This window comes from Gekko japonicus, unplaced genomic scaffold (genome assembly GCF_001447785.1).
Source record: "Gekko japonicus isolate JY-2015 unplaced genomic scaffold, Gekko_japonicus_V1.1 scaffold162, whole genome shotgun sequence".
In the NCBI taxonomy this organism is placed as follows: domain Eukaryota; kingdom Metazoa; phylum Chordata; class Lepidosauria; order Squamata; family Gekkonidae; genus Gekko; species Gekko japonicus.
Window position 1 is genome coordinate 1,452,028 of NW_015176456.1, and position 10,672 is coordinate 1,462,699.

The following is a 10,672-nucleotide window of genomic DNA, read 5'->3' on the forward strand; positions in this document are numbered from 1 at the left end:
GTTCCTTCTCGGGACAAGTGGAGACCGTCTCGTCTGTACAGCTCCCTCTTGTTCCAAAAAGCATTCCAGTGCCTAACAAACTTGAACCCTTCCCCCTACACCATCATCTTATCCACGCATAGAGACTCCTGATCTGTGTCTGTCTCTCCAGCCCTGCGCGTGGAATAGGTAGCACTTCTGAGAAAGCTACCTTGGAGGTCCTGGGCCTAAGTTTCCTGCCCAGCAGCCTAAATTTCTCCTCCAGGACCTCACAACTGCATTTCCCCACATTGTTGGTGCCGACATGCACCACGACCACTAGCTCCTCCCCAGCACTATCTACCAGCCTATCTAAAATATGCATAATGTCCGCTACCTTCGCACCAGGCAGGAAAGTCACCATACGGTCAGTACGCGGGTTCACCACCCAGCTGTCTACCTGCCTAAGGATCGAATCACCAACTACCAAGAGCCCCCCTCCCACCCTGCCCAGGGATGGTTCCTTGGTGCGAAAGGATACCCGCTCACCAGCGGGGGAAGAGGTCCCTTTTGAGGGCACATTCCCCTTATCCTCAGCACGGTGCCCTGTTTCCCCTTGACCCTCATGCTCTCTGAGCAACCCAATGGTGCCACCATAAGCAGAGTTATCCCCTTTGAAGTCCAGTGCTGTCAATAAGCTATAGCTCTACTTTAGGATGGTAAGGTAAAATTCCCAACAAGCTCTCTAGCCAAGAGAAAACTGCCCTTTGAGCAGATGCAGATACAATGTACAGATCACTCTATGTATCCCTATCTTTCTTTTTTTCTGTGATCTCTGCTAGGTGAGGATGTTTCACAAGAATAGGAAGCTTTACAACCTCTAGCCAGAAAGGGCAGCCATTTTTTCACTTCCTTGTTCCATTTCAGAGCTATCAAAGTTCCTTTTTCTAAAAAAAAATCCTTTGTTGTCATCATCATTATAAATCCATTTTTTGCATTTTGCCAAAGTTTCTTTGCTTCACCCCACTGCCCACAGTCTGCCATCATGGCTACTGGTCTGGAACAAAGCTCTCAAACACACTGAAAACTGGCAAGAGAAAGTATGCAAAGCAGAACAAAACAGTAAACCAGCCATTAAGCAGAGAGTGGAATCAAAACAAAATAATGCGGAAAATCTTGGGAGAATAATATTGATTTGGGCATCCTTCTTCAACAGATGATGATTCTTAATCTGAAGACAAGAGGTGGAAGGTAGTTTTTGGCAATTCAAAAGATCAAATCCTGGTTCAACCAAGAATCTTAACATGCCGCCTTGGATGTGTCTTTTATTTTTTGTCCCCTAGTCATCTCACAGGTTGGTTATGCGGACATCATGAGATAAAGATATACTAAAACCCACCCCTGTCATACTTAGTATAGGGAAGGGAAATCTAAATAATCCTTAGAATATCATGTTCAGTCATATAGGAAACATTAATTAATGTTGGGTTTTTAATTCATTTTTTCCTACTTTTCCAGCATCTGTATGTCAGATATTAATCTTACACTGTTCAATGTATACCCAGGTAGCCCAATATTTGTTACAGCCAGAGCTAATATACTGAGTAGCAAAGCCAGAAAGACAATTTTACAGCTCATGGGATATATACTAACTCCATAGAAGATCCATATCAACACACACCACCAGGTGGACCTTCATACACAGGGCATTTTGGCCTAGTAGCTAAGGTGGCAGAGTGCTTCCTTCTTTAACACTGCAGAAAGACTGCATCTAGGAACATAGAACTGAGGATGTTTTAAATTGCCTGCTCATTTAAAGTGCCCAGCTGGAAGAACAACTAAAAATTATGCATGTTCCTTTGTCATTCAGAAACATATACCCTAGTCCCCAGTCCTCTTGGAAGCCCTGAAAAACCAAAGGTAGAAAACCTGACTTGGCTATTGCCACTATAAAATCATCTAGGTATCTCTATAGCTTAAGCCTGGTCCACACTCCAATAAATTGATGACGAATGTTAGCATATAAACAGAAACTTTGTTTAATATGTGTTCCCAATATTATTTAATAAATACTTTCCTTGTATCAGGGCTACTGTCACAAGAGAGGAGGTAGGAGGGAACTGGGGAAAAACTGAGCCACCTGAAGAAGACTTATGGCTGAACATCTTCCCTTTCCCCTCTTTGCAGGGAATTTAACCATGACTTTTCCAATGGTGCAAGCCAAAGGGCAAGAAACAAAGGTTGTTACAACAACCCTGAGCTGTGCTATGATTGACCCAGGAGAACTGCTGGGAAAGTATCCTAAGTACCCGTTTGTATTGCGCTCTCTCTCTCTCTCCCCCTGTGCGTGTGTATAGTATGTAAACTGCTTTGAGCCTCCAGAGAGGCAGAGAAGAGGCATAAAAATGTCTACATAAAATAAATAGAAGAGAAATTGTTTTGCTGTTATTTCCTGGGCCTGTGAAATCATGTCATTCTGCCCTTATTATGCATATTCACTTGTTAATATTTTAAGGCTCAGAATTACCATCCTGGCCATTCTCAAGGATGGAGGGGCTTACAGTTCAGATATTATTTTTTTTCTGCAGCAAAACTGAATTGCCAGTGAATGATAATGTGCATTGTTTAGACCTACATGATATAACAGGGTCAGAGGCTGGGAGCTTTCAAATTAAATCACCATATTTCATTTGCTTGTTGAGTGGCATCTCCTGGAGCAGCCAGCTCAATTCCAGGGCACTTCCAGAGACATGAAAGATGGGATTGCCCTTGATACATCTCTCACCTATGTGCGCGGACTCTAATCTGGAAGAAAAGGGTTTGATTCCCCACTCATCCACTTGCACCTGGCTGGATGACCTTGGGCAAACCGTAGTTCTGATAAGAGCTGTCCTTGAAAAAGAACAGTTTCTGTCAAGAGCTCTCTCAGCCACCTAACTCACAGGGTGTCTGTTGTGGGGAGGGAAAGGGAAAGGAGTTTGTAAGCCGCTCTGAGACACCTTTGGGTAGTGAAGGGTGGGATATAAATCCAGTCTCTTCCTCTTCTTCTTCTATGTGATATCTAGTCTTCTAGAGCTGAACCCATGGCTGAATTTTGGTTTTATCTGCCTAATGTCAGTGGAAGCCCCGGTGTACTTTAAATCATCCTTGATACACGTGAGATGTAAACCCAAGGCCACAGGTACACACAGCTGGGTTTTGTGATATCAATGTAGCTACCACTTAGTACCATTAATTCTTATTTTCCATGTCTAGCAGAATAGTGTCTCCTCACAATAGCTACAGGCACATCAAAGTCGGAAATAACAAAAGGTCCTAAGAGAGCAGAGCAGGCCGAGACAAGCTTGTTGCTCACTTTGTGGCTTCTGCAGAACATCAAGGCAAAGTGTATGCAGCCCACTTCTACAGTTAACACCTGTGTAGCAGTCAATAAACCAGTCTCACAAGTCTCATTTAGTATCTCCAATGTGTCGTCTGTTATGCTCCTGTCAATGATGGAGCGCATAATTCATTTAGAGGGGCAGGTTGAAGTGTTCACAAATGACAAATTAAGATTTACTTCTAACGTCCCTGATGGGTCTTGTTGCATTTACCAGGTTTATAGATCTGTTTCATGGGAATGTACTTGATAAAGTTGCATTTGTGGGCTGTTTATTCAATGAACAAAGGATCCATTAGGTATTTGTACCTGGTTTAGACATGAATGGAGATCAGGAACTTACCATTTGTAGGCAATTCTTCCTGACTTTCACAAGTTTGAACAAAATATATCCGTTTGGGATGGGGAAAATCCATTTAGAGTCCAACTGAATGGAATATGGCCCTCAAAAGGGTTTAAAACGCCAATGTTTAACAGTGACACCCAAAGGCAAGGCAATCTCTAGGCCGCATTGCACATAATTCACACATAGAATCCTATCATTAATTTCCATCATCCCAAAATAGTGTAACATGTTTATAGGCTTCCTAACAGCTTTCCTACTTTGCCTTTTCTTACTAGATTGGCATGTTGCATCCACTCAGTTCTATATGACTCAAGATGTGATCTATAAACTAAACTAAGAAGTAGGTGCTCTAAATATGGTGAGTCTTTTGTGCTTCAGTGGGGCTAACTTAATTTAGGTCACTACTGTAAATGGTTTGTGAATCACAGCTGGAGGGATCTACAGCAGAAAGTAACAAACTTTTTCAGAACAAAGCCTCCCTGTGGTCTAGCTTTCAATTTCCTGCATTGAACAATGGGTTGAATTAGATGTCCGATAAAGTTCCTTCCAAATCTATGATTCCAAACATCAGTTTTGTGCCTCCAGAAGCACAACTATAACCAGGCAATCCTAAGCAGAGTAGCACTCTTCCAAGTCTGTTGAAATCAATGAACTTAGAAGGGTGTAGCTCTGTTTAGGATAGCACTGCATCTGTGCCATAAGAGCTGGCTTCTCAGTACTGGCTGGGGTCAGATTGTCTCTGGCATGCTCACATAAAACACTTAGAAGCTCTTGTAGACTTTTCCTTGCTCTTAGAAAAATAGGTAGGAGCTGTTGCCAGGAATGGTGTTTTGCAATTCAGTCCTGTGAGCAGGTATCCTCTCTTCTGAACTCAGCAGATCTAGCCTGGCTGATCCACACTGCTGTATAACCTCTCAGTGCTATATTTATTATTTATTTATTTATTTATTTTTGGGACTTATACCCCGCCCTATCCAAACGGCTCAGGGCGGCACATTCTATGCAGGGCTGCCCTTGAAAACAACTCCGAACTTCATCTAGTGCAAAAATCTGGCAATTTGGCTGTGTTTGGGGTGCATCTGTTTCCCAGTTCAAAAACCTAGGACGCAGATTTGAAAACCTAGGACCCATAGAGCCAGTTTGATGTAGTGATTAAGAATGGTGGACTCTAATCTGGAGAACCAGGTTTGATTCCCCCCTTTTCCACATGCAGCCAGGTGACCTTGGGTCAGTCACAGTCCTCTCTGAGTCTTTCTTTCAAGAGCAGTTCTCTCAGAGCTCTCTCAGCCCCACCCACCTCACAGGGTGTCTGTTGTGGGGACAGGAAGGGAAGGTGATTGTAAACTGCTCCAAGTTACGGTGGGATATAAATCCAATCTCTCGTTCTATGACTTCTTCTTTCTATACTGTCCATAATCTTCTGACTTCACCATGTCAGAACTGAACATAATAGCTGATTCTTTCAGAACCATTGATTTGTGTTGATCCCAGGCCATCTCTTGCTAAACATTTCTCTCTGGGCATGCCAAAGTAATCAAGATAAACTGTGATTAAAAAGTAGAATTGGATTCTGGAAAACCATAGTAGATTGTGGCTCAAGCAACTGGATGGGCAATGCAGAAAACAGTCCTCGATTATCATGTGTTTGCTAACAGAATCTTTGTAAAATGCTGGATTTCCAGAAACAGATTGTTAAACTCCTGCATTCAAGCTTGGGCAAACTGTGGCCAACAAACCATAACACTGGACTTAGAGCGATTTTGCCTTGGAGCAAAATCAACACCAGCAAGAAATCTTTCTCTTTTCGGATCCATGGCTAGCTGGTAAAATTATTTTTGCTGCTGACTGTTTTTAGCACTGCATCCCCTTCTTTTTTTGCCTCTTCCAGAGAGTCCTTGATTCCATGGGTCAGTTCACTTATGATATTTCTTTCACACCAGCTGGATATAAACTAGGGATGATTGAATCCACGATTCTTTGCATTTTGTCATTTTCTACCTCCTTTCACTGAAGTCTTCCAGCAAAATGTATGCATTTTAACAGTACTTGTGTATCAATAAACCAGCACTATATATAAAAAGATGGGCTATAAATGAAGTAAATAAATAAAATAAGATGACATATTGTATAAATTGTGTATAACCATATAGCAGGTGTCCAGAATATATGGATTATACCGGGAAAAGGCTATAGTATAGTGGCAGGGCATCTGCTTTACATGCAGAAGGTCCCAGATTAAATCCCCAGAATATCCAGTTAAAAGTATTAAGTAGTAGATAATGGGGAAGATTCCTGCCTGAGAGCTGCTGCCAGTCAGAGACAAGTAGACAATACCGGCCTGGACAGACTAATAGTCTGACTCAGTATACAGCAGCTTCATGTATGTTCATGAACAAACAGAACCAGCAAAAAGTAGAGAACTGAAACTGTTGAATATATATATAAAGAAACACAACAGGGAACATTTACTCACCTGTCATATAGACATATGGTAACCAGTCCACTGTAATGGCAGTAAATCTGAATAAAGACAGCAAGGGGAAAGATAAGGTGAGAAAGAGAACTAAACAGCTGGACATTAACTTGACTTTTACCTACACCGCCCTGCCTCCCATTTTGTTTTAGTAAGGGGTGGAATGTCATTCTCCAATACAAGTATATCTTGGCCAATACAAACGTGACTGCCTACACCAATTCCCAGATGTTTTCAGTATAGATGCTTCACACCAGCTGCTCGTTCAATCAGCTTCAACTGAGCGCTGCCCTGTGGTAAACTCATTGTAGACAATCTTCTTTCCTGCAGTGAAGTGATGGTTTAACATCCTCCTAAATTATCCTCCCTCTCTCTTGCTGTAACTGTTGGAGGTGATACTTAAAGATACTTGGAGACTGTAGTTTATGTGTGAAGCAGACAGATTGCATTTGTAATATCTAACACGCAATAACAACAGTAAAATAGGCTGACGTGTATTTTTCTGTGTAAACAGTTTCTTCTGAAGATGGAGCCAGTGAAATGTTTTGAGAACTTTGACTTTTATGACTGCATTTATAATCTCTTTTGGAACATTTCCTCATGGAGCCACATTTGTGTATTTTATATTCTCTGGGGAAATAAAAAGTGTTTAAACATAAAACAGGGATGTGATGGGCATTTTACGAGGGCTCCAACAAGATGTGCAGAAGGACAAACTATGCTGGGACGTAAGCGATGAGGGTGGGAGTGGCGAAAATATCTGACTTCCAAAAACAGGTGGGGGGGGAAGTGCCTGGAGCTAAAATAACTTCTAGCAGAGATACAGAAGATACATTCCATTCTGAGGGAGGGAGCGCATTGATTGGCTCTGGTGTGTTGGAAGAAAAATCGAGTATGGAATCTGTAATCATGATGAAATGATAAAAAACCAGTGATCAATTGGTCTCCACTACATAGAATGTTATATGAAACATTTAGCAAATATTTGAGAGTGTTGACAGAGCTGTCATGTCCAGAGGCAGTAGACTTCTCAATACCAGTGAAAGGAGGTAATATCAGAGGATGCCTTTATCTCTATGCCTTGTTTGTTGGCCCTCCTGGGTAATTGGTTTGCCACTGTGCAGAACTCAGCTGGACAAGCACTGTTCCTATCCAGCAGGGCATCTCTTGGGTTCTTATGTCAAGGAAATAAACTTACATTTCATTGAGACAGATTATATTTCTAAGATCCAGAAATCCTGTCCTAAAGTGGCTGGTTTGTCACCTGCTTTTCCAAGATGAGACATGGAAGTGTGTTGACCACAGTTCAAGAGTCTTCAGTAATATTAATAATAAGCAACTGTGTGGTCAACATAAATGTACTAAGAGACCAAAACCAGAAGCCAAATCACAGTTCTGCTCTGCAGAATTTCCAAGCAGTGGTTCAATCAGGCCCAGAATGTGCAGTGGAAATCTGGAACGCCAATCCATGGACCCAGCATGTGGTCCTGAAAGCAGACAGCAGCACTGTAAGTATACCTTACTATCTCAAGCCTCTCTCCCCTCCCCAAGATTATTAAGTCCAAACTCTAAAATCACCTAATTGTACCACTGCTTTTAAGGATGCTTTCTGAGACTGGTTATATTCAAGTCTAGTAGCTCTTAAGAGACCAACAAGATTTTCAGGGTATAAACGTTTGAGAGTCAAAGTTCCCTTTGTAAGATCTGACAAAGGGATTTTTGACTTCCGAAAGCTCAGAGGTCATTTCAGGGGGGATCACGGGGGATCGCAGTTCCCCCAGGTGAGGTACGGGGGGTGGGGCACATGACAAAGCCCCGCCCCCTGCTTCTGGCCGCCCCGCTTCCGGCCCTCATTCATCCAGAAGGAGGCAGGAGAAGAGGGAGGGTAAGTTGCATCCTCCCTGCCTCTACCCACCCCTGCCTGCCTGGGGCCAGGGAGGGCCTTTGTGGAGCTTCCTTGCACTCCCGCCGGCCTTGCAGGTCCACCGCCGGGCCCCTCATGGGGCTCGGCAGTGGAGCTGCAAGGCTGGCGGCGGCGGCCGGGACCGTTGGGAGCGGGGTGTGTGGCCTTATGACACACTTCTGGTGATGTCAGGGGGTGTGGCCTTACGACACACTTCCGGTGCCGTCAGGGTGTGTGGCATATGCTAATGAGTTATGCTAATGAGTCCCCCTAGCTCTTTTTCTACGAAACGACCCCTACGAAAGCTTATATCCTGAAACTCTTGTTGGTCTCTGAGGTGCTACTGGGTTGAATCTAGCTGTTCTACTGCAGACAAACACAGCTACCCTCTGGAATTTTCCGAGACTGGTGGCTCGCATATAAGGACAAATTTAGATTATAGAGCCAGGATACAGTCACTCACATTTGGCACTGACAAGAACAGAATCTACACAGCACAAGGGAGGTAAAAGCAAAATAAATATGAATTCACATCACTATGACCAAGCCTTCCCTTTGTCACTTATTGTACAGTATTAGTGGTGTTCTCTACTTGACAGAACAGATGTTAATTCCTACAAGCTTCAGATTTATAGTTAGGATGCCTTCCTATTAAAGCCTCAGACATCTTCACGCGATTGTCTCAGCACAGATATCAGTGAGATACTTAAGTTGTACGGGAGAAAGCTGCTGACCATGATTAGGCTATTCTAAAAATTGTTCGACATTTTCCTCCCTGAGCAATACTGGTTTTGCTGAAGGCATTTTTTGGGCACCAGAAAGGGCTTCTAGCTGAGTGCAAAGTTTATATTTAATTTTGTCTCATCACACTCTCACAAAATAATTGCATGTTTATGAGCAGCCCTAGCTGTGAAAGGGCAGACAGATTTTTGTCTGGTTCATTTAATTTCTTCTGCGCCTGGACTCTTGCAAAGTGTTTTGGGAACCCTGTCCTTCTGCTCTGTTAAACAATGGCCCATATTAGAAATGTTTAGAAGTAGACAGCAGAAAAGAGGAGTACGTACACTGCAAGGTGGGCTGCTTTTCTATGCTATTTTATGCCAGTCTATTATCATACATCCAATAGCCATGGGTGGTCCCCCTGTGTGGAGCAAAAGGCAATATGGGGGACATCCAGAGCCAAAAATACAATTATTACTTTTTTTAAGTTTCAGGGTTAAAGCTCCCCTCTGCCAAGTAACAGTGCTAGGGATTCTAAAGCAACACAAACTGTCACCCAGCAACCAAGGCTGATTCCAGAAGATAACTTGTAAAAGAGGTGTAAAAAGATAACTTGTAGAAGAGGTGTTTTTCTTGGTAGCTTTGATCCAGCTGCCCTTGTGGGTGGGGAATGGGAGCCAGAAAAGGACAGGGGATGGAGAGGAGACACTATGAGGACTGCAAGAGGAAGGAGAGCCAGCAAGAAGGTATAGCGAGAGCCAGCAAGAAGGTATAGCGGAGGGCAGGGCGAAAGAAAGAAAGAAAGAAAGAAAGAAAGAAAGAAAGAAAGAAAGAAAGAAAGAAAGAAAGAAAGAAAGAAAGAAGTGCCGGAATTCTCAAGAGGGAAATGAAGTTTTCAATCTGTATACTGAAATCTCATGAACGTTTTAACAATTTTACAAGAATTTTGTCAAAGAGGTTCCAGAATGCTGTTCTGGCATGTTCCCCCAGAAAAAAAGGCCCTGCCAGCAACTGAACCCAGGATCTGGGTTCATGCCAAGCAGATGCTCTACCATGGAGCCACAAGACCTCCCGTATGTTAGTTTGTTGTAAAATAGTAAAACCATAATCAAGAGACAGCTTAAAGACTAAATTTATTCTAGCAAATACTTATTTTGTGAGTCAGCTTTGTCAGATAAATAATGTGCAATGGAAATTTTACATGAACGTTTATAACCACAGTTGGAGTGGGGGAGGAGTTGTGGGATAAAAAGGTCAAAGAAAATCATTCAGAATTAGTCCACGTGTAAAGGTCTGGTGCAAGTCATGGTTGTTATATTTAATTGTTCATGTCTGAGGTCACAGGTTTCCAGTTGTCATGAGGATCAGCTGCAGAGAGAGAAACAAAATCTACAAACAAGTTCCTTCCAGGAAGGTTCTGTGAGAAGCATAAAACAAGGGATACAGCATAACAGTATGATTCTAACATGATGAAGAAGAACACATTAACATTGGTATAGGGTGGGTTATGCTGAACTGTTACCAACCATAGTGAGTTAGGAAACCCAAGTCTTGGTTTAGGCCAGGATGTGATTTGGTGTTTAATCTTTTGGATGAGCTCTAATTCAACACTTTTCTTGTTGGGCTCTTCTTTTAACAGATAATAGATTTAATAGTGGAAGAAGCTGTTGTAATCTAAGAATCTGTATCATGTCCTGATACCTTTGAACGTTTTATGTCAACGAAGGAGAATATTTCCATTATTCTACTTCTTAATATATGCATGTACACGAAAGCTCATACCCAGAATGAAACCTATGGGGTCATCATAAGTCGGCAGCAACTTGACGGCACTTTACACACACACACACACACACAGAGAGAGAGAGAGAGAGAGAGAGAGAGAGAGAGAGA